The sequence below is a fragment of the Ornithodoros turicata genome, chromosome 1 (assembly GCF_037126465.1).
Source record: "Ornithodoros turicata isolate Travis chromosome 1, ASM3712646v1, whole genome shotgun sequence".
NCBI classification, from domain to species: domain Eukaryota; kingdom Metazoa; phylum Arthropoda; class Arachnida; order Ixodida; family Argasidae; genus Ornithodoros; species Ornithodoros turicata.
In genome coordinates, this window is record NC_088201.1 from 60,771,625 (window position 1) to 60,797,835 (window position 26,211).

Here is a 26,211-nt window from a genome sequence, read left to right on the forward strand (position 1 = left end):
CGCAAAACGTAATCTCTGTTATGACAGTGATAGTAACTGTTGTTGCAGTCAATGCAGGCGCGAAACGCGACGCACACTCCCTTCATGGGGCCTGTGGAAAGCCTTGAATTGTCACGTATAACGACGATTGCGTATAACGATCACGTATAACGATAAGCTCGTAACTGTTCGATTATGACCCACAGCACTGAAATTCATGCATCAAACCACTGGCTACGCGTTGATTCAGCGCACATCTTCGTTTATCTATGCCTGTCGATGTTCCTAATACTATTAAGAGGTAGCAGGGAGTAAAGTCTCTCTGGCGAGATATGGATCAAATACGGCAGCACAGAACTATTTACGGCCTGAGAGCGCAACCCTCGCGCAATGATTCCATTAGTGAATATGCGTCAGCAATCTTCTGATCAGCGGTGCGAGCGATCGAAGCGTGATGCGGCTGGAACTCAAAAGCGACATCACAAAAAAAGCCGCACCACAAAAAGAAAAAAGAACAGAAAACGTCTTTTCGCCCCCAATCTGAGGAGAAGTGACAGCGATAGCTGTATCATCTTCGCGCAATGTTTTAACGGCTGTGTTCACTACACACACATAGCCAACTGTTTTCACACTTGTTTTATTCAAGGAGCGACAACAGGTTAGTATGTCGGGATGGCGAGACACTACAACCCCGTGAGAGTGTTCTTGCCGAGGACTAGGTCAATGCACCTACCGTTATGACTGGTGGGTGCGTTCCCGTCCGGCAAGACGCACAGGCCCAATTGGAATGCGAGAAAGCTGCCAAAATCACTCATTCTTTCTGTGGTGGCGCCAGTGGACAGAAGAGGCGCGAGAGCGCGATGTTTGATGCTCTGGCATTCTGGTTTTCACGAAGCGCCCGATCCCTAGCATGACCAAGGTATATCTAAACTGGTAGCGAAAACTAGCGAAAATACCAAATCAGACCCATCGGCAAGGCCACCAGCAAGAGGCGCGAGCGATCCTGGGTGTTGACAGTAGAAGTACACCCTAAATCTTTTCACACCTTTAAAGGTGTAACAACGTGCATGGCGCACGCCTTTTTAGGTGTAATTTTGGTAATATAATAATGGAGCACGGTTTCGCACAAATTTTCTTTACTCGAGTGTTGTCTGTCCTCCAAAAATTCAGTCTTGCAACATCTCAACATTGTTCAACAGTATTGTAGACACTTGCGCGTGCTCGATTATCGATAGCGATGCATATATGCATTAGCTCGTACCTACGATATCCAAGACATAATGAAAGCAAGATTTGCACTGACACTTGATCTTTAGTAATGCTTTCCAAATTTTGTAAAATATCATCCTGGAGATGCAATGTTACGCAACCAGGTTGAATGTTCATAGCGCACACCTTTAAAGGTGTGAAAAAGTTTACAGTGTACGGTTGTAAACAGAAAAAATTTACAATATGGGCCTGGCTTGTGTGTGTACTAATAGGTTATTAATTTCAATGTAGAAAAAGCTTTCTGTTGCCACGCTCGTGCACATATACGAGATCATCTACCACTCCAGTACATTTCCGTATCCTGCTCCTTTGCGCATGTGACACAGTTGGGGGGTGTTTATCCGTGTGTCTGTGTATCCGTACCGTGTGTCCGTGCATTGTAATGCGGAGTTCGTACACTCTTTGGGTTAAACAGGAAGCGACCTTCACATCTCCGTGCTGTAGACCAAGATTAACAGGCGTGAACAGATGAATACAATGCATCCCCTGTTGCTTGGCCCGCGAAAAAAAAACATTTCGTCATGGGACGAGCGGCCATGATGGTGTGAGTGTTAGCAGGAACCAACGATGTGTTTTGTTGCAATGGACCTATAACAGCCACTCATTGAATAAATGCAAACTTCTAATCACTAGATGTACGTATAGCTCTAGGTGAGAAATGGGCTTTATGTGAGCCTTTCTAATTTCTTTGTGGTCATCACGACACCTTTCTGTTTGGAGTTGTCAAAATCTGTGATAACTGTATGTATTTGGAATGGATATGATTCATTAAATCTGATATGCTTTATTTTTCTGTGTTCTCGTCTGGTATTGTTGACTGGGCGCGGAAAAGGGAATACAAGGCAAGCGAAGTGGGCCAATATAAACGTGCATGGCTAATTATGCACTACTTATTATTCATACTAGTGACGTCGTCTCTGACGTCATTTATTTACAATCGTAGTAGTCCGCGCAACGGATGGATGGCGCTGACCGTCTCTATCATGGCGTCATTCTGAAGACACAGGGGCCTATGGGAGTTGCGCTACCTGTTTAAATGTACCTTGGCATGACCGGTTCATCCGCATTTAGTCATTAAAAATTACGACTGAAATTGCTGTGCACGTTGTCACTGAAATGCGATAGCATTTAAGATCGTGGGCATTCTCTGAAGATGGACAGTAGAGGCCTGTGGAGAGTGAAGTAGCTGACGTACTTGGCCACCACTAGCTTGTCTACGCTCCTGACTAAAGGCAGATTCATATTGCTGCGTTTACGGCTGCGTACAACGTCTTACGTGTACCTTCGTTCCATCCGGAAGGATGTTCCGTTGCTATGATTCGCTGTCAGCGGACGAAACAAGCAATTAAGTGCAACAGTAAACGCGGCAGTGTAAATCATCCTGAAGGCACAATCTATAACACATTCCGTACGGGTCGTGGTAATCTTATCGTCATTGGCTAGATGAAAACCCAAGCCTTCCTTCATAAAGTCCGCGAACCAATTGTTCCGCGGTTTCTTAATGCCCGTGTTGAAGTCTCACATGACTATCATGTTGTGACTCACACGACTCACATGACTATCATATTATGTGTCCCTAAAGTTTTCTACGAAGTTGCTTACATGCAATTCTGCCGTGCACTGTCCCCTGTTTGCACAATCTTGCTGTTATGAATGGGCCACTCCTTATGCTGCGTTTTGTCTCTTCTTTTTCTCACTGCTTCGCGCTGCCGCGTTTAACGGCTTCCCAAGCAGCACAATGTACTGAAAGTCGAGTACAATAGGGGTGGACGGGTAGGTAGAAGGCCTTGAACAGACTCGTGAAACTTAAGTACTCTGATAAGACCCTTATTGCACTCGACTTTCAGTACATTGTGCTGCTTGGCTTCTCCCCCGAACGCCTCCTAGATAGGATCAGGCCTGCGCCTCACGTAACACAGCATCACACACGAAGACAAAGAAAAGAGAAAAGCCCGAAGTAGTTCGCAAAGCTCACGCAGGCCTCCATGAGTTGGGCAGTGCGCAGGCTTTCTAGTATCTAGGAAGTGTTGATCTCCCTCGCCTCTCTGCAAGGGACTTTTTCCACGTTATCAGACGTTTTCCACGTTACGGCATACCAGACATACCCAGCCTGAAGAAAACTCGGAGGGTTCGCTCATAAATGTTATCGCATTTAATATGATAAGCCAAGCACTTGATCCCTTTGTAGTGGCTGACATCACGTTGCTGGTCTTGAACATGACAGATTCCAGCTTGCCTTTTCGTAAAGCGCGTCCGATGTGCAAAACGCCATAGTGTGTGCTTCTTCGTGATTGCGTGTTAGCGCCACACCATCGGTGTGAGCGGCGTGGACAGATGAGAGGACAGCAGGAATGAGTGGCGCACATGGGGTTGGTGTGGGCCCTGGACTCATTTCAGAGTGAACTATGCCAATATTCGTCTGAAAATTCCACCCCCGAAAACCAGAAGAAACCATCGGTGGTAGGATTCGAACACACCACCTCATGATCTTACGCACGACCTTTGCTATCACCAACGAGCAGACGCCCCTACCAACTCGGCCATGCCGCTAGTCGCTCAGTGCGTCACAACGCGTCTTACGTGATGTCGTCCACGTCATCTGGCAACACCAACACCGCGAAGAAACGCGGGGTTCCAGCGTAGACGAGTGTCTCGCAAACTGTGGGTCGCAACCCCCAGGGGGGTCGTGACAGATTTAGCGGGGGGTCGCGAATCGTCTCAGAGACCATAAAGAAGAGATGTCCACTGACCATGCTCTGCCCACTATTCTGCGTGCGAAAAAAAGCTCGTTATAGTGGAGCACAAGGTCTACAAAGCAAACTCACTTTAGTTAATAGGAACAGTCATCCCTGCTGCCACGCGTTTATTTTTCTGTCTGTCTGCGAGGGTTTCTAGCCAGTCTTACTACGTGTGATGATATCAACTGTTAAATTTCAGCGTCGGTTTTGTGTATTACTATTCATGCGCTGAATGAAATCGTAAAGCTTGTGCCATCACGAAATCATCGGTAGCAAAGTATGGGAACCACTGGCGTAGGCGATGTGCTACGGAGCATTCGCGCATGTATATAGTTCGCAGATCTGCCGGATATGCTGCTACGGGGCACGGGATATGCAGATACGGTGACAAAAATGTGGAAACCTAAGCGGCGTGCGACCCATATTGCTAGTAATGAAGCTTAAAAGCGTGGGGTTGGTTGGTGAAGGAGTTGGTGAGGGTTCTCTCCCTTGTGTATTCTGTTTGTGCGCTTTTTGTATTATAATGCTAGGAAGCGGTGTGCGACAAAGCGTGCCGCCATTACACTCGAACAAATGTTAAGAAATGCGCACTAAAGAGTACAGTGTCTTCAACAAGAAGTGAACTCATTTGCAGGCGAAACCAGTGTCCCCGCACGAGGCCCATACCAGCCTATGGTCGGGCTTGCCATGATGCAAGCATAGGTCGGCATTTTCCTAAGAATTCATTCAACATCACATCATGGTCAGTTTTCTGCAAAGCCCATCACATCACATCACCGTCATAAACCATCACATCACGAGCCCGTAACTCAACTTCAACTTCAGAATTCATCACTTCATAACCTATCATTCAACTTCAACTTCAGAATTCATCACATCATAACCCATCATTCAACTTCAACTTCAGAACCCATCACATCACATCACATCATTCAACTTCAACTTCAGAACCAATCATCGACTCCCCCCCCCCCCCCCCCCCAACTTCAGAAACCATCACCGACTTCAGAGCCCATCATCAGAATTCAACTTCAGATCCCATCGTGGTTTTGAAGTTGAATTCCTATGATGGGTTCTGAAGTCGGTGATGGATTTTGAAGTTGAAGTTTGCGATGGGGCTTTGAAGTTGAATTCCTATGATGGGTTCTGAAGTCGGTGATAGATTTTGCAGTTGAAGTTTGTGATGGGGTTTTGAAGTTGCATTCCTATGATGGGTTCTGAAGTCTGTGGTGGGTTTTGAAGTTGAACTCCAACAAAGGCCTACGTGGGGTGTGTCCGGCTGCAGGATTACGACGCTAGCGTCCTGCTCGCCTGTGTTTGCGTGGGTTTCCTGGTAGTGGCGGCAAAAGCGTAAGCGAAGGAGGGGTATGCTGTTTGGAGGGTGCGGTCAGCCTGCACTCGGTTGGACTTGGAAGCAGGGTTCACTAATGAAGGAGGAAAGGGAGGGATGCCACGTTTGACCTCCGCTGTCGCATGTGAACGGCGGAAGGTGTGTTGCTTGCGCGGTAGGGTTGTTGCACAATGTTGCGCCCGTTGTTGACAGATAAGTGAGCGCAAAGCACATTGCGCGTTCATGTGGCTTCGGATGACCGCTGATGGGGTTTTGAAGTTGAATACCAACGAAGGCCAACGTTAGTGTGCCCGGCTGCCCGCTGCTGGAGGATTACAACGTTGGTGTCTTCCTCGCCCCTGTTAGCGTGGAGTTCCTGGTAGTGGCGTCGAAAGCGTAAGCGGAGGAGGGGTATGCTGTTTGGAGGGTGCGGTCGCCTGGCTCTGGGTTGGGCTTGGAAGCAGGGTGCACCAAGAAAGGAGGAAAGGGAGGGATGCAACGTTTGACCTCCGCTGTCGCATGTGAACGGTGGCGGGAGGTATGTTGCTTACGCGGTAGGGTTGTCGCACAATGTTGCGCCCGTTGTTGACAGCTAAGTGAGCGCATAGCACATTCCATGTTGATGTGGCTTCGTACGACATCCTTGCCTGTCGGCACATTGAACGTTCATGTGACTTCGTACGACCGCCGTGTCTGCCGGTACATTGCACGTTCATGTGGCTTCGTACGAATGGCTTTTCCGCCGTGCCATTTTTCACTCGTGACGCGGGGGTATTAGCTTCGGCATCGGAATACATCGCGGCCTGCCACTGAGTATTACATGAGTTCTTGTGACATGATGCTTACTGACACTGGAAATAGCCGTCATGAACGAATTCAGCGACCTGTGATCACCTTCGCTGGACATATGTTTTTACTCTAATTCTCTCATGCAATACACCACTGCAGTGGTTTATCTGGAATCCTAAGCAGGGGGCGTGGTCATTCTTACAGCTACGGGATAACAGCTTTACACGTATAATTACCGACATGTCATTACAGCTGAAACAGCAAGCCCCCTTTTTTGCAGGGGGTGTCGCCAAACTTTTTTCTTTGGGGTGGGGGTGTCACAGGGATGTAGGAAGGTCTGGATAAATCACTGACACAAAAACTGAAAATCTGTCATCGGAAAAGTGTAACCCATTGTATTCTTTTTCCTCCGAGGAGGGTATATACGGACGAACACTAAGTGAATTCTTAACGACCGAAGCATTTGGACACATGTAATACATACAGAATGTCAGGCGCAAATCGAAGTGAAGAGTGCAAGGAGCCCGGAAGACCACCAACTTACAGTCCGTGAAACAGTTTCTTTTCCTCTCTCACAATCTGTGAATAAATACGTGTCGACACAGTTTACAACAATTCCCACTCTTACCTGTTTTTATTTTATGTTTGAAACAAGCTCTCATCATAATCACTTGAGTGTAGTGTTAGTCACTTTTTGAGCTAACTTCGCAAAAGTATCATGAGCAAAGTTAGAAATCTCTATTTCGCTTCACATCCAAGCTGGTAGAACGCACAACACGGGCTCCTTTTTATTTTGCTGCAGAAAAATCCGACGACAGTGACCCCGCCTCTTGCACGTGCGCGGCGCCAGCAGCCTGTCTGCTGCGCTGGCTGCGCCTTGTTGCAGCGTGATGTACTGGATGTACGCTTCCACAATTCCGACGTGCTTCCGAGTTAGGTCGCAGCAGAGCGTTCGTTTGGAGTTCGTGGAGTGCATTTTTTAACGGAGAAGGTGATAAGGCCACTGGCAAGGTTCTATGAAATGTGCGCCGAAAATGGGAACTCGCAGAACTTGGAGTTCCATTCTCACTTTGTGCCCAATTGACCAATTGACAAGGTATATTCGGAACTCCGCTCCCAACTTAATTTCGGCATGGTAGCAAGAATAATTAATTAACTAATTAACTAATTAGCAAGGTAATTAACTTCCCTACCTTTGCTGAAATGTACTTTATTGGCGATGAATATCTAAGAAATAGCAGCTGCGTGCTCTGATGGAACACTTGTGTCCGATGGATGCTACATGCATGCGGAACACATAATTCCCCAAAACATGACCTATGCACCTCAGATAGAGAGAAAGAGACCTATTGTCACCTCTGTGTATTACATTTAAAATAAAAGACGTCCACAAAAGCAATGCCAGCCTGATCTTGTCCTATTTGGATCCCAATCACACACAGGAAAAATAAGCAATCTAAGAAGACACAAAATAAGCCTAATAAAACACACTTCGTCAGCAGGACAGCAATCTACTGTCGTCTAGTAAAACGCGCGTACGCGACCCAAGGCGGAGGCTTAAATCCAAACCCATCCAATATAGATATATACGCACATTATAGCTGTAGGCGAGCAAATGAGTCAAACAGAAGAACCGCAACGTGCAGACCGCGCGACCGCAGAACGCAAAATCGCATCTCGATCTAATCTACCGCTCACATTCGCAACATACAGTTGCCTCCGGCTACATGACATTGCCCTCCGCGCCCCAATATGCGAGAGAGTAACGCGTTCCAAACACTTTCCCCCCCTGCGACCGCCGATACACAAAGAGGGGGGGAGGGAGGAAATCCACCAGGCATCTGCAGTGTCAGGCCCATACGCCCACACCAGACACGAAACGCGAAGCGTTTATGTTCGCTCGGTGCACTCCAATACATATTTGCCCTTCACTCCGCACGCGTTCGCACAAGTAATAGTCACGACACGTGAACGTCAGACATCGACTAAACATTGTCGGCTTCAAAACCTATTATGAGGACTTCGAAACCTATCCGTCATCTTCAATATCCATCGCGCAGACTTCAACTTCAAAACCCGCTCTGACTTCAAGACCCAACGCACGGACTTCGACTTCCAAACCCACACACGCTGACTTCAACTTCGAAACCAATCACGCGGACTCAACTTCAAATCCCACCACACTGACTTCAACTTCAAAACCCATCACGCGGACTTCAACTTCAAATCCCATCACACAGACTTCAACTTCAAATCCCATTACGCGGACTTCAACTTCAAATCCCATCATAGCCCTTCATTCAACTTCACTTCACATCATGCCGTTCATTCAAGTTCAACTTCAACTTCAATTCACATCATGCCCTTCATTCAACATCACATCATTCTCTATGAGGTGATGGTGAATGAAGTCGGTGAAGGCCATCATGAATGAATTCACCGACCTATGGATGCAAGCCATGATGCTCGCCGCACGGATGTCATGCACGGTGACAGCGCAGTGACCGTCGTCCGTCTGCCGCAATGCTATCGCATTACAGTACGCGTTTCGCAGTGCGCCAAAGAGTACAGTGAATCTTTTACCACCCCCTGCGCTGAGATTGACTACGGCACCGCCCAATGGCAGTGCTACAGGTGCTGCGATGTCATGTGTGTGTGACGTCATTGGTGGAACTCACTGTACTAGGTGATGTTGCGACGTCATTGTGCGGTGATGCCATTTCGTTCCTGCTACGCTCGCCATAATCACAGTCAACCTCCCTGACCAGTCAAACCTCCAAACAGTCAAAGCCACAAAACCTCCCTGATAGAGCTATCGCTGTAAAGCAATCTATGTCCACCACTTCGTCCTTCGAGAGCGACTGACATCGGTCCTCTCTTTGTCAATACACTGATGCTCTTACATCTTTCCCCGATCCAGCCAATATTCCAACCTACACACGTGTTCTTTCATGTCATGACTTCGTTACAGTTGCGGATAAATCTGTAAAGTGTTCTCACGGTACTACTCTGGGATGCCATACTGAGATCTCGTGACATGCCAACCGCCCCCCAGCGTCTAGCCCATTCAGCCATTGCTAGACGCCAGTCCGCAATTGGATTCCTTCGTACTGTACGGCTTGGGACAAAAGTTTACGGAACGCCGGGGTGTCACCTTTTTTCATTGGAGCTACCTCACCAGTCACACCGACACCTCATGTCAGTCGTATTCTAGCTGACTGACACTTCACATCATCAAACGAATGTCTGTTCACTAACATATTTATTTTGCACAGTATTGCACTTAAGTAAAACTGGCAGAAAGGTTCTACACGGAAAAATCACAGCAGGCCCAATACGGCCGACCGCATGAGAACGAGGAAGTAGTTCGTGCCTCGGCCGTCCGTGGCGCATGTGTCGGAAAATCACGGCGCCGCCTGGTTAGTGTAACAGGCCTATAGCTTGAAATAGCAACCACAAAGTACGTATTATTCAATAAGAAAGCAAACAATGCGGAAACTGTTGAAAATCAGATATGTGTACCAGCGATAGGGGAAGATTATTCCAGTCACGTACGGTTATCAGCACTTATCACAAATAAGAAAAAAAAACTGGAGAGGTATTTGGTGCGACAGATGAATCCTTTACTTTTTCCGAGTGATCTAGCCTAGCAGGAATAAGAGTGGCTGGAACAATATAAGAAGAAACGGTCGTGGAAGATCTTGTGAAGCAAAGACGAGTTACGAGTTGGAGCGAGCTGAAAAGACGAGGAAGACTGGGGGAAATGCGGAGATGCTGGAGATGTATGAGCAGTCGGAAAGAATGAAACGTATATCTCTGTTTTGGACAGGTTCGATGTAATTGGACTAACGTACTGGGGCCGGATTCATAAACAGTTCGCACGACAAAAATTGTCGCAAGTCCGTCGTAAGACAACGTTGCGATAAAGTGCGGATTCACGAAGCGCGGGCGTCGTAAGATCGTCATAAGTTACGGCGAAATACTAAGAGAGCCCCCGAGCTGTCGTAAGTCAATCAACAGCAAACATGGCTGCCTACTTTGGCCGGTGTGGATTTCGAACAGTTGGAACCGCGACGAGGTTTGCGACGTGAGAGGGCTTGTTGGAAACGTGTGACCTTGTTTGACGTCTCCGAGAGCCACCTACGCTATCATAGGATGTCAAGTGCTGGGATTCGTATAGCCTGTGCGACGTACGTGTTGGCTCCCTCCTTGAGGTGACCAACTGATCGGTGCCACGCTATTCGCGGGGACGTGCAGGTGATGGTTGCGTTTCGTTTTTATTCAAGTGGAAGCTTCCAGTTGGTGATTGGAGATTTGGCGGCCGTGAAACAAAGCAGTTGTTCCCGCATCGTCGTTGGTGTAACAAGTGCAGTGTGGACGCTCAAATGAAGTTCATTCGCACACCGAGTGAACTTCTAAGAAACACCCTGGGTAAATTATGTTTGGTCATGTCCAGGCAGTTGTTATGCAATGTAGCGTAAGCAAGGTCCTTCTCTATGAACATTCCGTATACGTGTGCATATTCTGAAATTGTGCAGGAGGAGTACCCGGGGGATGGAAAGTGTGGTTGTTTTAGAAAACACGTTTATGTCTGAATACGCTCCTAAATAATTTTGTAACTGAAGTCAACTAAATAAATGAAGATTCCACATTCTTATGTACGCAGTCTATTCACTGTTGCCATGGTTTAAGCTGCCACCTGGCAATGTGTTCACCCCATACTTATGCTGCTCTATATGGCAAGCATTCGCATTGCAGGACAAGCAGGCCTGCTAAATGTTTCTCAGTTTTCTTGTGAGTCTCCAAAACTTCCTCTGCCCCAGTGCGGCTGTCATCTTGACGCCTTCATGAAATGCCATGCACACACTAATCTGAGAAGACAGGCATATAATTATTGACTCAATTGACTGTACACTGTGAATGCACGTGACGAAGCATGAGGAGGTACAGTATGCTTGTGGTTCTGTGCGTGGTTCTACTCTGAATGCCCCTGCTCAAACATGAGTTCTTGCTTGACCATGAGGCGGATGCCTGAGGCTGCTGAGCAGGCTCTACATAGATATCATTCGCAGTCGCTTTTTCTGAAGGTAAGTACACATGGGAGAAAACGTAGCCCCTGAAAGAGGCGTCGTTGGACATGGTCCACGGGATGTGCCTGGATTGGTGAGTTCTTGTGCTGAGTCAGAGCTGAGCACAGCATTCTCAGCGAATTAATTAACACAAGTTTGTGGTGAGGGTGTTTGGTGCACTCATCCCCCCTCACACACATACCAATATCGAAACTGCCAGGAATATCATGGACAGCAGTTCGGTCAATGGCCCCAACCACTCTTTCCTCCAGTATCGTCACCGGTACTAGCCGCGCTGCGGTCTACACCTGCTCCTGACGTTTGAAATTAATATACTTGTGAATGTTATGAAATTTCATAGCCGTCCTTTCCTTTCCTCTCTGTAATATCCACCCTAACAACTATTGTAATTCCCAATGAACCCTCCCATTGTGCTGTTCCTGCGAACGTCCACATCGTATACCTCTCTTTTACTCGAACTTTTAAAGTCTGTCCACTTCTACTTCTGCAAAGTTCCGTGTAATTCCCGAAACCGCGAAGAGGGCTGCAGTGATGTGCTTAGGGACCTTTTGCTTGTCTTTAGCTCCTGCTGCTCCATCTCCACTGGCGTCGATAGCGTTTTTGTTTGTTTTGTACCATTCCACGAGGGTCTCTATCTCGCTCTCCGTAAAATTCGGCCGGTGGACACGCTTTGAGGCCCGATGAGTGACTTCAACTTCAGAACACACTTCTGAAAATACCGAGCGATTTTGTTGACAAACACCGTGGCATGTGGCATAGGATACAACGGGCCCCATTGGTTGAGCTGACGTCGTTGCTATAACAACAACATAACCTCGGGCCCAATCGCTCATTAATCCCACGGTCACATTTCAGGAAGCACGTCAGCTGCTCTTTCTTGCTCGTTCTGCCCATCCTGAAACTCCCTCTCCTTTACGATCCTTTCGTGAATACTGAACCCCGCGATTTGCGACGATGTCTTACGACGGTTGTAGACTACGACATCGTAGCGAATCTTACGAACTTGTTTGTGAATCCGACCCCTGGATCCCAGAGTACAGAAGCGTATTGAAGTTTAGGACATATTATAGGGAGGTGTAGGCTAAAAGTTACTAACAAGTCACTAACGGACTGTTGCTTATGTTCACTTTGCTTTGCTGTTACCAGGCCTACTGAATATTGAACACGGTTTCTTTTGTCTGCTTTTATCGCAATCTCATGTTCTTAGACATGTGGCTGTCGTCACATCGGCCATGGGTTGTGGTCGCTAGACTAGGCTATATACAGCTGTTGCGTTGCCGTGCTGTTATTCTGTCTGTATACTTGCCCATGTCTGTATTCTGTTTCCGATGGTTTATTGTTTGCTTCGGTTTATCACAATGCTCTTGGTATTCTCATGTTCTTCATTGTTTTGTTGTTGATACGTTATGTGTTACGCTAGGGTGCGTAGTTCGTTCTGTGCAAAGTCATTATACCGTCATACGTAGAAACTTTGACGGAGCGCGCATTCACCATTCACGGTAATTAGGCAGCGTCAGGAATAGCTCGCACTGGTGAAAAATAAAAGTGACACAGTAAAGTGCACGGCACCAGTTAGCGTTCCGCTACAGGTGCTGAATACGGCATGCCATTTGTGCTGAGATGACGTGCACGATGAAATGTTTTGCTTAAGTTAGTGCATGAAATATAAGTTAATGTTAATGTCATAAACTAAATAATAAAATAAAATACTTACAATAAATGTTTTAGACCAGCTGCTGCAGTGTTGAGCAATAGGCTCAGCGGACTGCCTTCATGCGTACCATCCCAAAATCAATGACTTTTTTTTCCCTTCTTGTTTATACTGAACACATTATGTACATCAACGCCGCTACGCACATTTCTCGAGCAGGAATTTCTCGCGATTTCTACCGGTCCTCCTTCTGAGGTTCAACTGCGCGAATGAACCTGCTCTAGGACACTCCGCGAAATACCTCGGTAGACCAGATTAAGCTTTTAGACCACGCTTAACGTTCGTCCCTTTCTGGCATACTAAAAACTTTAAGGGATCGGAGATATTTCTGCAAATGTATGCACACCAAGTGTCTCGCGACGACTACACTGCGCAGACAAAATGACGTAGCACAGTTCTTTTATTATTCACTGCTTCTGCGCAAGTAATCACACCAAATGTCTCGGAAGTTGAAATGTGCGTGATGCGACACCCTTTCCAACCGGGCCTTTTTACACGCCGTTTGCGAGACAGGCATAAAATAAAAGGTGCAAGTCGTATTCAAAGTTAAAGACGCGGCGGCAGTCACGTTCTTTCTAGCTTCCTTACATGTGCCAGCCTAACCGCAAAAGAAGCTCTTCTTGGAAGCACCGCGCTTCCTCACTAATTACTGCTCGTCGGTGTCAAGGCAGAGCCAAGGCAGACGACACATTCCCGTTTTACAAATTGCCTAGATTGGAATCCTAATTACGTCACACTCCCGAAAGTGTGGCTCTGACAATACACGTCGTTATGCAGGCTGCTGTGAAAGAACGAGAATGGGCCGTCAAAAAAAAAAAAAAAAAACTTCGTACAGTGGGTTGGAACTTTAGGGAGACAATCCCGTTAATTACAGAGTTCCCGATAGGTAGGTTGGAAACTGGCATATCTACTCCGAATAGGTGTGTGGAGGAGATGGTGTTCCTCTGCATGAGTCCTGATCGTCGATGATGAAATGTTCCGGAGGGCCGTATCTGCTGGGGAACTTCTCAACCCCTGGCTTCGCTCCCGGACATTGCCGACAGGACTGATTGGCTTGTACCCATGGCGCGAGGTAGTATAGTGGCGCGTCGTCTATCGTACACGGGCCGCTACATCACTTTCCCCCTCAGACGCGGAGTGGTGCTTGCGGTTGAGGTCTGCGTCGATACCGCGAGGTGGAGAGTGAGGACGACACAAGGACGAGGGACTGCTGGGCACACGGCTTGTGCTTATGGCAGCGAGTAGAGCAGCTGCGATGATGACATGAGCAAACGCGATGTAAGTCGAGCGGGTCCCAGTGAAGGGTTGAAGTGGCGTGGGCTCCAAGGGGCGAGGGCGACAGTACCGCGACCGGTACGTGAACGGTGAGCTCCAAGGGTTGTCGCCAAGGTGGTCCCGGGGAGTACCATCGCGAAGCAAGTGGAGACCGGGAACGGGGCTCACTGTGGTCTCCCAGTGAACCCTTGGTGGAACATAGGTCCCGGTGCCCCTTGTCTGCCAGTGGGTAGTTGGCTGCTGGCTTGCCGAAGGTAAGGACCAATGAGGCAATGAGGAAAGTCAGATGGGAAGGGTTCGCGGGCTGGGTTTCTTGACCGCTTGCGTAGGAGATGCGTGGGGTGCGGTCGACAGCGGCGTACCGCGACCGGTACTGAAACGTGTGCTGCTGGTGGATGTCCGAGGAGGACCGCCGCGGAGCGTGAAGCGACGTGACGCTGTGAATGTGACCGTGGCGTATGGCGAATGTGACCGTATGAATGGAAGACACGAACTCACTCCATCCCGTTCGTCGGGACCCTCTTAAACACCACTCAACTCCTACTTCTGCAGTCCGAAGATTGGGCAGACTCTGGATTACCGCAAGAGCACCATGCAGACTAAGCTGGGATTACGACATGATTCAGATGCTCTCTTATTGCTTCTGGCCCCAAATAAAAATCTGGTGATTGGGTCCAAGTACCCTTGGCACTGTCCAGTCGGGGGCGGTCGTCCGGTAGGGTTCCCCCAGTTTCTTTTTTTTTACGTAGTTAATTTAGTGTTAATTAATTAGTTTTTTTTTTCTATTAGTGTTCTTAGTTATTCGTTCCCCTTGTTGTTGTATTTCCCCTTGTTGTCCTAACGTCCCTTTCTCTCACTCTTTCTTACTCTTCCGCCGGTTATCTTTCTAATACCGTTGAGTGGCATAGGATAACATGGCTCATCTCCTCCAATACTCCGTCAGTGGAAAAGGTTATGCGTCCTGGTGCGAGTACGCCCTGGACGATGTCCTCCTCTTGGGCGACAACGCCAAAGACGGCACCATCTTGATAAGTAAAACACCGAAAATAAATAACAACGTGACGTCACTGAAACACATTAAAATAAATATAAGCCCTATCCTCGCAATTTTTACTCCCTTGAAGAGTTGAATCACATTCCTGAACGCAGCGTAGCATTGAAGCTTCAGCAAAAGTTACGCTATATAAGAGTGATCTCAGTGGAACCCAGTGGACCTCAGCTAGTGTAAACTATCAGTTTACACAAGCAAAAGAGTCGGGTATGCTCTATTTTTTTCTAAGAGTCTAGTGTTCGTTAGTGTAGAGCTGGTGTTTTTCGCACAGAAATATTTTTCGCTTTTTTTGTTCATTCCTTCAAAGTCGCGAATTTAAGTTCCCACGAATAGCTCTGGGCGAAAATCGTGCTGCGCTCGCTATACCGTGATTACCTTAACCCTTTCTACTCCATACAGCATAGGTAGTTTAAGCAGGTAGTTTTCCCGTCAGGCAAGATGTAAAGAAACGAAAAATGATCACGCTTTTGTTAGTTCTACAAACGCGTTCCACTGGACATATATACCGCTATACCACGAAGCCGCAACATGCCTTTCACCGCCATCTCAAAACCAGCTTGTATGGTAGTGAGACATCTCAACCGGACTGTTCGCTGCCCTGAGTGATAATGAATGAGAACTGCTAAAATGAATTGGCTGACCTGCACACGGCCAGTACTATGGCCTCCTGCATGTTCCCTAAAGGCCATTGTACAGGGCTTTTCCTCCCATGTCTGTGAGGAGAGGATATGGATTGACCTAGAACGCCGCCATCCCCGTGAACAACGGATGTCTTGGTACATCCCGAAATATGCCAGAGTAGTGACCGCGGCACGATATGCAAGAGCAAAGCACTCCCGGAATCCTGTGTCGCCAATTTAAGTTCTCGCGAATCACTCCACAAACCAGCTTTGTTCAAAAACACGAAAATATTTTCCACGTGGAAAAACCAACTTCTACAGTACTTTTTTTTTTCCCCGGTAGGAGGATCGCGATGGAGAAAGTGTTTCCGCTACGAGCTCGAGTAGCGGCGAACGAAATATAATGTTTTCCTAGTGCAACGTCATGCACCGAGACGCACCATAAGAGAAAGATGAACAGGCAAGAAAGGCGGGTGGAATCAAGGTAACTTGGCCTGCCCGTAAGAGATCTATTACGCATAATCCCAGATGTGCGTTATGATCGCATGACGTAAAACCTAGAAATTGCGCTAAAGAAAACACCACCACGACAGACTGTGGGCCATCAACCGATGGGTGCCTTGTTTGCGTCACATATACGTCGATTAACCCACAGTGCATATGTAGTAATCCCAACAGGAGTAGAATGTCGAGAGGCATGTCACATCCAGGTCTGATGGAAAGGAATCGTGTAGCATGAGGACTCAAGTAGATGTATTTCTTGAAAGTGCCCTGGAAGACGTCCCAGAAGAAAGTAACATCGCTACAAGCCAGAAAAGCGTGTTCAATGGTTTCTTCTTCTGAACAAAGGTAGCAGGTGAAATTGTCCCACAGCACCCAGAATGCTCTGTCGCGAAGCTACATACTAAGCGGTGACATTCCAGCGTGTAAACCGGGTAGAAGAGAGCCCGTACTGTTGGACTCACAGGCATGCACCAAACACGCAGGAGCACATCACCACCAGTCGAGGGTTCAAAATACGGTACCTTGGGGGCATACGGTACAGTACATTGGGAACGGGAATAGCGAATCTAAAAGAACGTGGTTTAGCTACTTCCGAGTCGTTTCAAATATGGATTCCCGAGAAAGCATCACCAGAAGAAATCGAAATGAGGCTACTTTTTCCTTGTAGAACCCCCAGATGAACTGCGTATCCTGTTATTGGGTATAGGGTGGTCGATCAAAGCAAACCATCACTGAAAGTTGGAACGAAATACTAGCGTGACACGATCGGGAACTGCGACACATGAACAATCATAAATTATCGGCAGCAGAATATTGAGTCACTGAACCGGCCAACAAGCTGGAGCCGGGCATGCCAAAGATGTACACGACTTGCACAGGTAGCGGTCTGGAGGAGACCTGGAAGACATGATGAAATGAACGCAGCCAAAGGTTTGGCGGCCGGAAAGATTTGAGAAAGTGATCTTGTGGACGTTCTTCGTAACTAGTCCTCTCCATGATGGCTGCCGCCTGCCCGAGGATATCATCCTTCACGAGGATGGGCGCACGTCGGCCCTACCTCGATCAACGTTGCTCTGCCACCGACACATGTACAGTGCTGAACAAAAGTTTACGGAACAGACTCCGGAGCATTCCATCCTCAGAGTAGCATGCTAGCAGCGAATGGGAGCGTACGGGCTTACAGACATATGCCTAGGTAACCCAGTCACCTGTTTGCAAGTCCGTTCGGTACCATTCGCCGCTATCGTGTCACTCTGAGGAAGGGATGCGCCGGAGCGTGTTCCGTGAACGTCTGTCCAGGACTGTACACGCAACGTCTCTTGGTGCCCAAATCATGACACAGCGGTGTGTCCCAAGCTTGTTGACAGAAGCGGTTCAGACAGTTCATCGCGAATAATGTCAGAAGTGCAGTGTTGGAGAAAAGAGTGCAGCGTTCTCGCACGAAGCACAAACGGCAGACCATCAACGAACGAAAATGCACGGCAATCGCAGACAAATTCCAAACGAATGTAGTTGAGTTGAGTTGATCAGAAAAAAAAAATGGAGAAATAGGCACTCATTACGAGAGCCGGCTACTCCAGATCACTTAGAAAAACAAAAATGGGTAACTACAATAAGAACAATGAGTGACAAAGACACTCATACCCTTGTCACACGGGCAGCGCTAACCGCGGTTACACGTAACTATGGTTCGCCGCACTCACCCAAGCAGCATCCCGATGTCGGGCCGACATCGGCCCGATGTGCTCCTGCTGACACCACCGACATCGGCCCAACATTTGCAACACCGCCCAGAGTTGGGCCGATGTCGGGTCAGGATATTGGCCCGATATCACTTCGACACGCTGCCGACATGCTACCGATTTGTGACCGATGTTGCGCCAACATAATTGCGCCGACCAAACGGAGGTTACGCCGCTAACCGCGGTTACGGGAAACTGAGCTTGGCAGGTTCTTGAAAGGAGCTTGGCAGCATGGTTTCGCGATTCCGATTTCCCGACGTCAATACGCGTGTAATGACATTTCCCGCAAATAATCAGGCGCGTACCGTGTATTTAACGATTGTTAAGATTTTTAATTACCATTATGCCCTTTTTGTTTTCATGCTATAATGCGTAATCAAAATATACCTGGCGCTTGTGTCACAATCACGTGGTCACTACTAACCAGGCTTGCGGAATGGGGTTATTTGTGTCACAATCACTTAGTCACTACTAACCAGGGTTGCGGAATGGGGTCTCCCATTCCTTTCCAATTCCATTCCGAGGAGATTTGCGATAATTCCATTCCTTTCAATTCCTCGGAATGAAAACGTATGGTCAGTTCCCACTCCTGGAATGGCTTGGCAACCCAATTCCATTCCGTTAATTCCCTCAAGAAAAGAAAAGGACCGGTAACCGTACTGACAAGTCCAGCAGTGCTAGAGGAGATTGACATACCAAGCACGGAAAAAGCACAAAGACAAGGTTATTTCACTCTTGTCCGTATGCAGGTGCGGTGCAAAGGGCGCGAGGACAGAAACCAGCACGTTGAAACCAAAACTGCCACTGGGGCACCCAGACCATTCCATTCCAATTCCATTCCGGGCTCTGCTAAATCTGTAATGATTCCGGAATCATTCCAACTCCGGAGTGGCAACTCCGCAACCCTGCTACTAACATGTCACAAACTGCCTTGTGACAACAACAAACCATGGTTCACGATAACCGCTGTTTGATCGGGTAACGGCGGTTAAGCGTAACCGCGGTTAAGAGACAAGGGTATCGGTGAGTCACTCATGCATGCACACTGTCCATATATTTACTTAGGCTCCTTTGCACTCGATTAATTGTGCATCTTGCAGAAGGGACCACTTGCAAACAGTCGGTGCTAACGTCTCCATCACTTTTTTCTCTCTGTCTCGTAAAATGAATTGAGCTGAACTGAACTGTGAGAAAATAAATGTATATATATATACGCACACATTGAGCGTGCTAACTAGTCATCACCAGCAAATGTCCACGAGCCCTCGATCTTAGGCGGGCCCGCTGATGTGATATACTTCATGTTTAAAACGAATAATGGAATTAAATTCAATTGGATGTATTTCAACCTGTCGCTTCCTGACCCGCGTATGTGCAGCGTCTTGCTTGTACAATTTATGACAGATTAACACAGATGATAATAATAACATTTTTGTTACATCGAAACGCGAAGATATGAAATAAGGCAGTAAACGAAAGATACCGGTATGACCTACTCAGTAACTAGTCTTTTTTTTTTTTTTCTCACAAAGTTCAATTCGGTTTTTTGTATGGCGTGCTGTTTGTCCGCTTTTGTGTGCTAGTCCCGGCGTTTCTTGTGATAGCTTTCGGTAGAATTAGTTTCGGTAGCTGTTATATCAATGATATTAAGCTACAGGCGTCAGATTCCAGAGTGATGCTCGTTGTGCAATTCGATTTTCACAATGCGGGAAACAGTATCAATGAATATAACGTCTGGTTGATTGTGATAAGCATTTCTTGACATTTCAAGGGGAACGGAGCATATAAACGCAGGCAGACGTCTCTCAGGCAGAGGAGCGATACGCTCACTACCTGTGACATGAGATACTTTACACGCTACAAACGGGCGCACTGTGCAACAACAACAACAAATAAGTAATGATGATGTAGTGGGATGTTTCGCCGCTGAGGCGGCACCCTATCCCATTGCTTGAGGGGGAGAAGATGGTGAATGATTATGAATGTTCAGAATTCACGCAGGAGCCCTGTTGCTGCTAAGAAGGTGATGAGGGCTTGAAGAGCTCGTAGCTGATGCGCTGGATTGGCCGAAGGCCCAAGCAGTTGAGGAAGGGCAATTGAGGGTGTCCCAGTGGCTTCAAGTTGACGCTGGAGGACGCGTCGCTCAGTGAAATACTTCTGACAGTCGATGAGAATGTGCTGGACAGTACTTGGAGTATTGCAGCAAAGGCACAGCATTGCGTTACTATAACCCAGCTTGTGGCGGAAGTATGGGGTGAATGCGACGTTCAAACAAAGTCTACGAACGATAGACGTAATGCTCCGACGAAAGGTAGACGCCATTATGAAGGACAGTGTGGGATGTACTGAGTGGAGGAGGGATCCTTCCGGGATGTCTTGACGCCACTGATAGGTGGCCTTTGCAGATGCAAGTGCCGACAGATAAGCTCGTCTATCCCCTTTTGGCAATATGATGGAGGTCGTATCGACGGCGGTGGGCTTCTGCAGCTATTAAATCTGCGTCTTCATTACCACGTATACCGATGTGGCCCGAGATCCACTGTAAAACCAGTCGGTGTCCCTGTTCGTGTAGTCGCTTGTAAAGTTGCAGTATGGCAGTAGCGATTGATCCCAAGGAGCCTCGAATGACCCCTGCTTGCAGCGGGGTTGAAAGTGACCCTCCAATAGCGTTTTCATGAAAAAGAGTATAGCGTAGAGCTCCGCACAGGTGGATGACGTGCGGTGCGAAAGCTTATACCCGCATGACAGGGGCTCCTCTGGTAAGACGAAAGCGGAGGATGAACCTTCTTGAGTGGAAGACCCATCGGTGAAGACAGCAGGGTGAGTTGTGTATACTGCGTCCATCATTTCTAGTGTCGCTTGCCTCAAAACAGGACCTGGGACTTCCTTTTTCTTGTTCTTGATCCCGGGGACAGAGGTCGCGATTGCCGGTGTTGGGAGTGTCCACGGAGGTAAGGAGGAAACTACATGCTGCACTATGAACCGAGGGAGGTGTTGATGCGCTTCACGGACACATGCGGAGACTTTGCTGTTTCTTCGCTTATAGATCTTTCTGACCAGAGGATGACGGCGATGGTGGGCCAACAAGCGCATGTGATGCCGGGTAGTTTCTCTCTGACACAGGACCTCGATCGGGATCTCTTTCGCTTCCGCCATCACCATGCGTGTGTCAGTACAACGCGGTACTCCTAAGCAAACCCGCAGGCTGCGTGCCAAGGTACCACGAAGTTTTGACATCGAGGTCCGGAACGTGCCATGGAGAACAGGTAGACCATAAAGCATTGATCCCCTAACGAGCGCTTTATGCATCATGAGAAGGTCCCATTCCTTATCGTGCACCAGCAAAGTGGCGGAGCACATTTATCCAGCGCTGCGCCTTAGAAACGAGGTAGCCCACATGTCAGCGCCATGATAGACTGCGGTCCAAAATAACTCCCAGGAACTTATGGTGAGTCATTTGCTGCAGGTTTCTCATTCCAAGATGAAGTCGAAAACGATGCATATTCTCCTTCGTAAATGAGAGGACCGCGCATTTTTCAGCTGAGATGTCCATCCCTGCATCCAGGTAGAAATTTCTGATGGCGTCCAGCGAGCACTGTAACTGGGCTTGTATGGCTGGCCGATATTTCCCTACTGTCCATTTTGCATACCTCATCTGCGTATATTGACACGTTTACGCCCTTGCAAACACAGCCTTTGAGACCGGCCATTACAATGTTAAAGAGCAAAGGACTCAAAACACTGCCCTGGGGAACTCGCTGCAGAAGCGTATAGACCGGCCTGTATCCCCGTCTCCAGCCTTCACAAACATTGATCTTTGGCGCAAGAAGTCACTAATCCATGCAAAAACCCTTTGGGGGACTCACTCCTGTAGAAGCGCGTACAGAACACAGGTGTGACTCACTGTATCGTAGGTCATTAAGGAAGACGGCTGTAGTTACCTTTACTTGAGGTCCTTCGCTTCCCCCACGGTGGAAACTAAGTCAAGCACCGAGTCCATGGAGCTACGGTGACGGTGGAATCCTGCCGTTTCTTGAGGGAAGGCAGAATGTCCCTCCAGCCACCACTCCAGCCTGTGTAAAACCATTCGCTCAAGGACCTTCCATAAGAAACTGGTTGAACTGACAGGGCGAAACGATGCCAAGACTGATGGGTGTTTTCCTGGCTTCAGTATGGGGACAACTTGTGCTTCCTTCCACAGGGAGGGGACCCGCCCTTGCCTCCAAGAAGTATTATAAGCTTCAAGAAGCGCCTAAAGACAGCTGTCATCAAGGTTCTTTCACTGTGCAAAGTGCATGATGCGTGCCTCCAAAGCTATACGCGTAGCTGTGAAGTGTGACATCTCTCATGTGATACTAGATGACCCCGATCCAATAAGGCTTTTATGTTGACAGTCGTGTTCAGCGTACGAAGGGTGGTACACTCGTATGTAGGAGAAGACGGGGCCAAGTGGTGAGGACGAACAACGCATGAAAATTCGTTCTTGTGCCTGTTGTGAGCGCTATAATAACCAAATGTGGGTTATTGAGTGTTGTCCTAGTCGCTCTGTGGGCCGAATTTCGTGGCTGTGTTAGTGATTCATCCATACCCCCCCACACCCCCAACATCCCAAAATGTCTGGCGAAACACGCCCCTCTCTTTCTTTTTCCTGTGCATCCTACTGCAAGGGGCCTTTGTTGTTTCACCGTTAGACCCATGTCGGCAATGATAGGTAAAGCTGACTCAACGTAACCGAACCCCCTCCCCGACCTTTACCTCACTGTGCGTGCGCTTCTGGATAAACCATCGGGTGGATGACACGCCGTGGGCAAGAGAAAGAGCGTTTTGACTGCTCTCGCTAAAATGTTGAACCGGCATACGAAACCCGTAGCTTGTCAGAAAACCCGACATTACGCTGAAATATGATTCGTAACTGGCGGGCACCGCTGTCCTGGTGATATCTGATGCCCGGAATTTTCCGCTTCGCAGTCATGACAGATACGTGGCATTTTTTTTTTTTTTTTCGTTGATGAACCAACCGGGACGCAAAGTGGAAAGGGACAACGCGGAAAATCATCGCTGTTCTCTTTTCTGTACGAGCCTGACTGCTGGAGAACAGAAAATACAAAACCAAGAGGGTCTTCTAATCACCTCGCATTTGTGTTTCAGATCATGACTGGAGCCTACCTGAGGAAACCTGACCAGCCGCAGCTGTATCTTGTGCGTGGGTCTGTTCGATGTATCGAGGCAACGTGAACAGTGGATCCAATCAGGGGCGGATCCAGGATTTTTCTGAGAGGGGGGGTCCAGCATATGCCAGCATGGTCGATATACGATCTAGGTCAATTAAACACTATGTGAAAACAGAAATTGAGGAGAGGTCAGGACATCCTGATCCCTCCCCCTAGATCCGCCCCTGGATCCAATGTGGCAAATATGGTCTATATGGGCTATATGGTCTATATGGTCTCACGAAAGGTCTCACTGCGGCAGAATAATATCGACGTCGGTAACAGCTGTTTGTAAACATAACGAATAAAGTTTTCGTACTCTTCGTAAATGAATGTGTCGTTTCCATTTTGGCCCCCGCAACATTTTCCACTTTGCCCTCCATAAGGGACAAACTTGAAAAATTTCGCTTTCCTCGCGATATAATGTTTGGCGGGACATCTGTAGTAACCTTCAGTTTGACATACTGTAATGGTATATTCTAAAAGAAGGAGTTCTCTAAAAAAAATACGCACGTTTATCCAAGTTCGCATGGTGGGGGGAACTTGCTTTAGTAGCTTGTATCGACGGGCTCAAACAGTGAAGCTGACCGCAGTTTATTACGGAGTTCCGTCTCGACTGCAATTCCGGCTGATTTTTCAACTTTCGGCGCCGAAATCTCGTTATTTTTGATCGCTCTGGACATACGATGGGTCTAGTGGTTCCTGCGGATAAAGCTCTTTTTTATATATTGGCCATGACTAGCGTTGTTTTACGTAAAGTCGTGAGCTCACGACAAGAGAATATGAAACTATGACTTGCACCCCCCTTCCACACACACACACACACACACACACACATGAAAAAAACTATGAAATGCACCCATTCATGCCGCATAGGATTGGTATTCTCAATTTCTGATATACAAGGTGTTTGCTCTGACGTGTCCAGAAATTTTATTTAAAGCGAGTGATAAAAGAGAAACGAGCGCTAGTTTTCAGCTACTTGACTAAGAAACAGGTGCTACTAGTGAAACAAGCTACTTACTCAAGTAGCAGATAAGCACCACTTGGTTAGAGCAAACACCCTGTATACACTGTCGATAATCACAACTTGAGGCACTGTTAAAGAAATGTGCGCGTTGAGTTTGGAGTGTCAAATTTACCTTATGTGTGAATCTAGCACAAAACATCATCACCAACTTATAAATCGCGGCGCTACAGCCTTCTTCGAGTGCCTTTGCTTTTAAGGCCTTAACGGTGGCCGTCTGACATGGGCGTGAATTGTTCTAAATTGGCGCAGCGCACTTCAAAGGTCAGACTCGTGCATCAAACACGTGATAGTATATGCTAATTATTGAGAAAGAAAGTCGCTTCCAAGATTCCTTAGGCGTCATTTAAAGCAAATGCGCACAAACTACGCAGCGTGGATCTGAAGTGTCCCCCGTTAATTTGAACCGCTGATGGCTTTGCTCTATCTTGACTGCATAATTAAAAAATCAATTTGCGAAACTCGGTTAACTCGTGAATGAAAGCTGGACGCTGAATGGAGTTGAGTTTCGCAGCCCACGATAAATGGTATTGGCAAATATCCGTGGTCTGGTATAATACAATAATTGGGAGTTTACGTCGCGAGGCAACTCAGATCATGAGCGACGCCACAGCGGTCGGTCTGTCGATTTCGTCTGCCCACCTGAGGGTTCTTTAACGTACCAGGAAAGCTCGCCACACGTCACCCCGTATTTAATGTCCCTTGCGGAAGACGGCTTGTCTAAGCAGCTTGTACCCTGCCACCAAGTTGCTGGCGTCCTCCGCCGGGTTCGAACCCGCGATCTCGCAAACACGCTACCCCGACTGAGCCACCGAGGCTTGTCTGGTATATATATATGTGATGAACACAGGAACATCCGTCCCGAGTGGTGGTGGTGGTGGATGGTGAAAGGGCTCGCCGTTGTCGGCCTCACAGAGGTGGGCAACGTCACGACTGACGCCCATCCGTCCCGAGCAATGTCAGTTTAATGAATATGCCTGCCAATGCACGAGCGTGAGTTTGGTCTCTTCGTCGTTACGTCATATATATATACATATATATATATACATATATATATATATACATATATATATATATATATATGACGAAATGACGATATATAGCGAAACAGCTGTCCTTGGCTGGGAGTGCACGGTCAAATTGTAAACATATGCTCACCGTGCAGCTACAGAGCTTCGGCTATTTTTTTACTTTTTATATGTACTTGCTGGCTTGCACTGCGGCCTCCACAGGTGGCGTCGTCACCGTGGAACATTGACGTCTCGCCGAGACGCACTGTTGTGCCGACCCAAGATCGTGTCACTTCCCTACGCCAGGCTGACGAGCTCCAAGTAGAGCGAAACAGCTGTCCTTGGCTGGGAGTGCACGATCAAATTGTAAACATATATATATATATATGACTCTATCAGAGCGCACTCATCTTTCGACGAGACGGTTGCCTCAATATATATTACAAATTTAACACATATATAGTATATGTATATATATATATACTATGTATGTGTTAAATTTTCACAGGGTAATATTACGGCTTCCAGACGCACTGTGCGTTACCAAAAGCAGCGGATGCGAGGTCATGTTCACTTTAGCGTTGAAGCTCGCCACCCACACTATGTAGCTGACTTATCTCCAAATGAATATGCGCGGAGACTATGCTCGAGTAACTTCAAATACGCACGTTGTGCCGATACAGGGGGAGAGTCAAATGATAATACAAATAGGAACCAATACAAATTCGGAACACCATTCGGTTGTTCTATAATTTGGCGAAAGTGAGAATCATTGGTCTGGAGAGAGGGCCGCAGGTGGCGGCACCGCGGCACGACGCAGGAACCACAGGATGGCATCAAATGTATGGTACTCCCTAGACGAAAGC

At 47.6% G+C, this 26,211-nt stretch overlaps 1 protein-coding gene across 1 annotated transcript in view; it reads right to left on the bottom strand.

The window, feature by feature from the left end:
* LOC135378282 (atrial natriuretic peptide receptor 2-like) overlaps positions 1-26,211 on the bottom strand; it is a 765,968-nt gene that overhangs the window by 620,072 nt on the left and 119,685 nt on the right. The window lies entirely within an intron of this gene.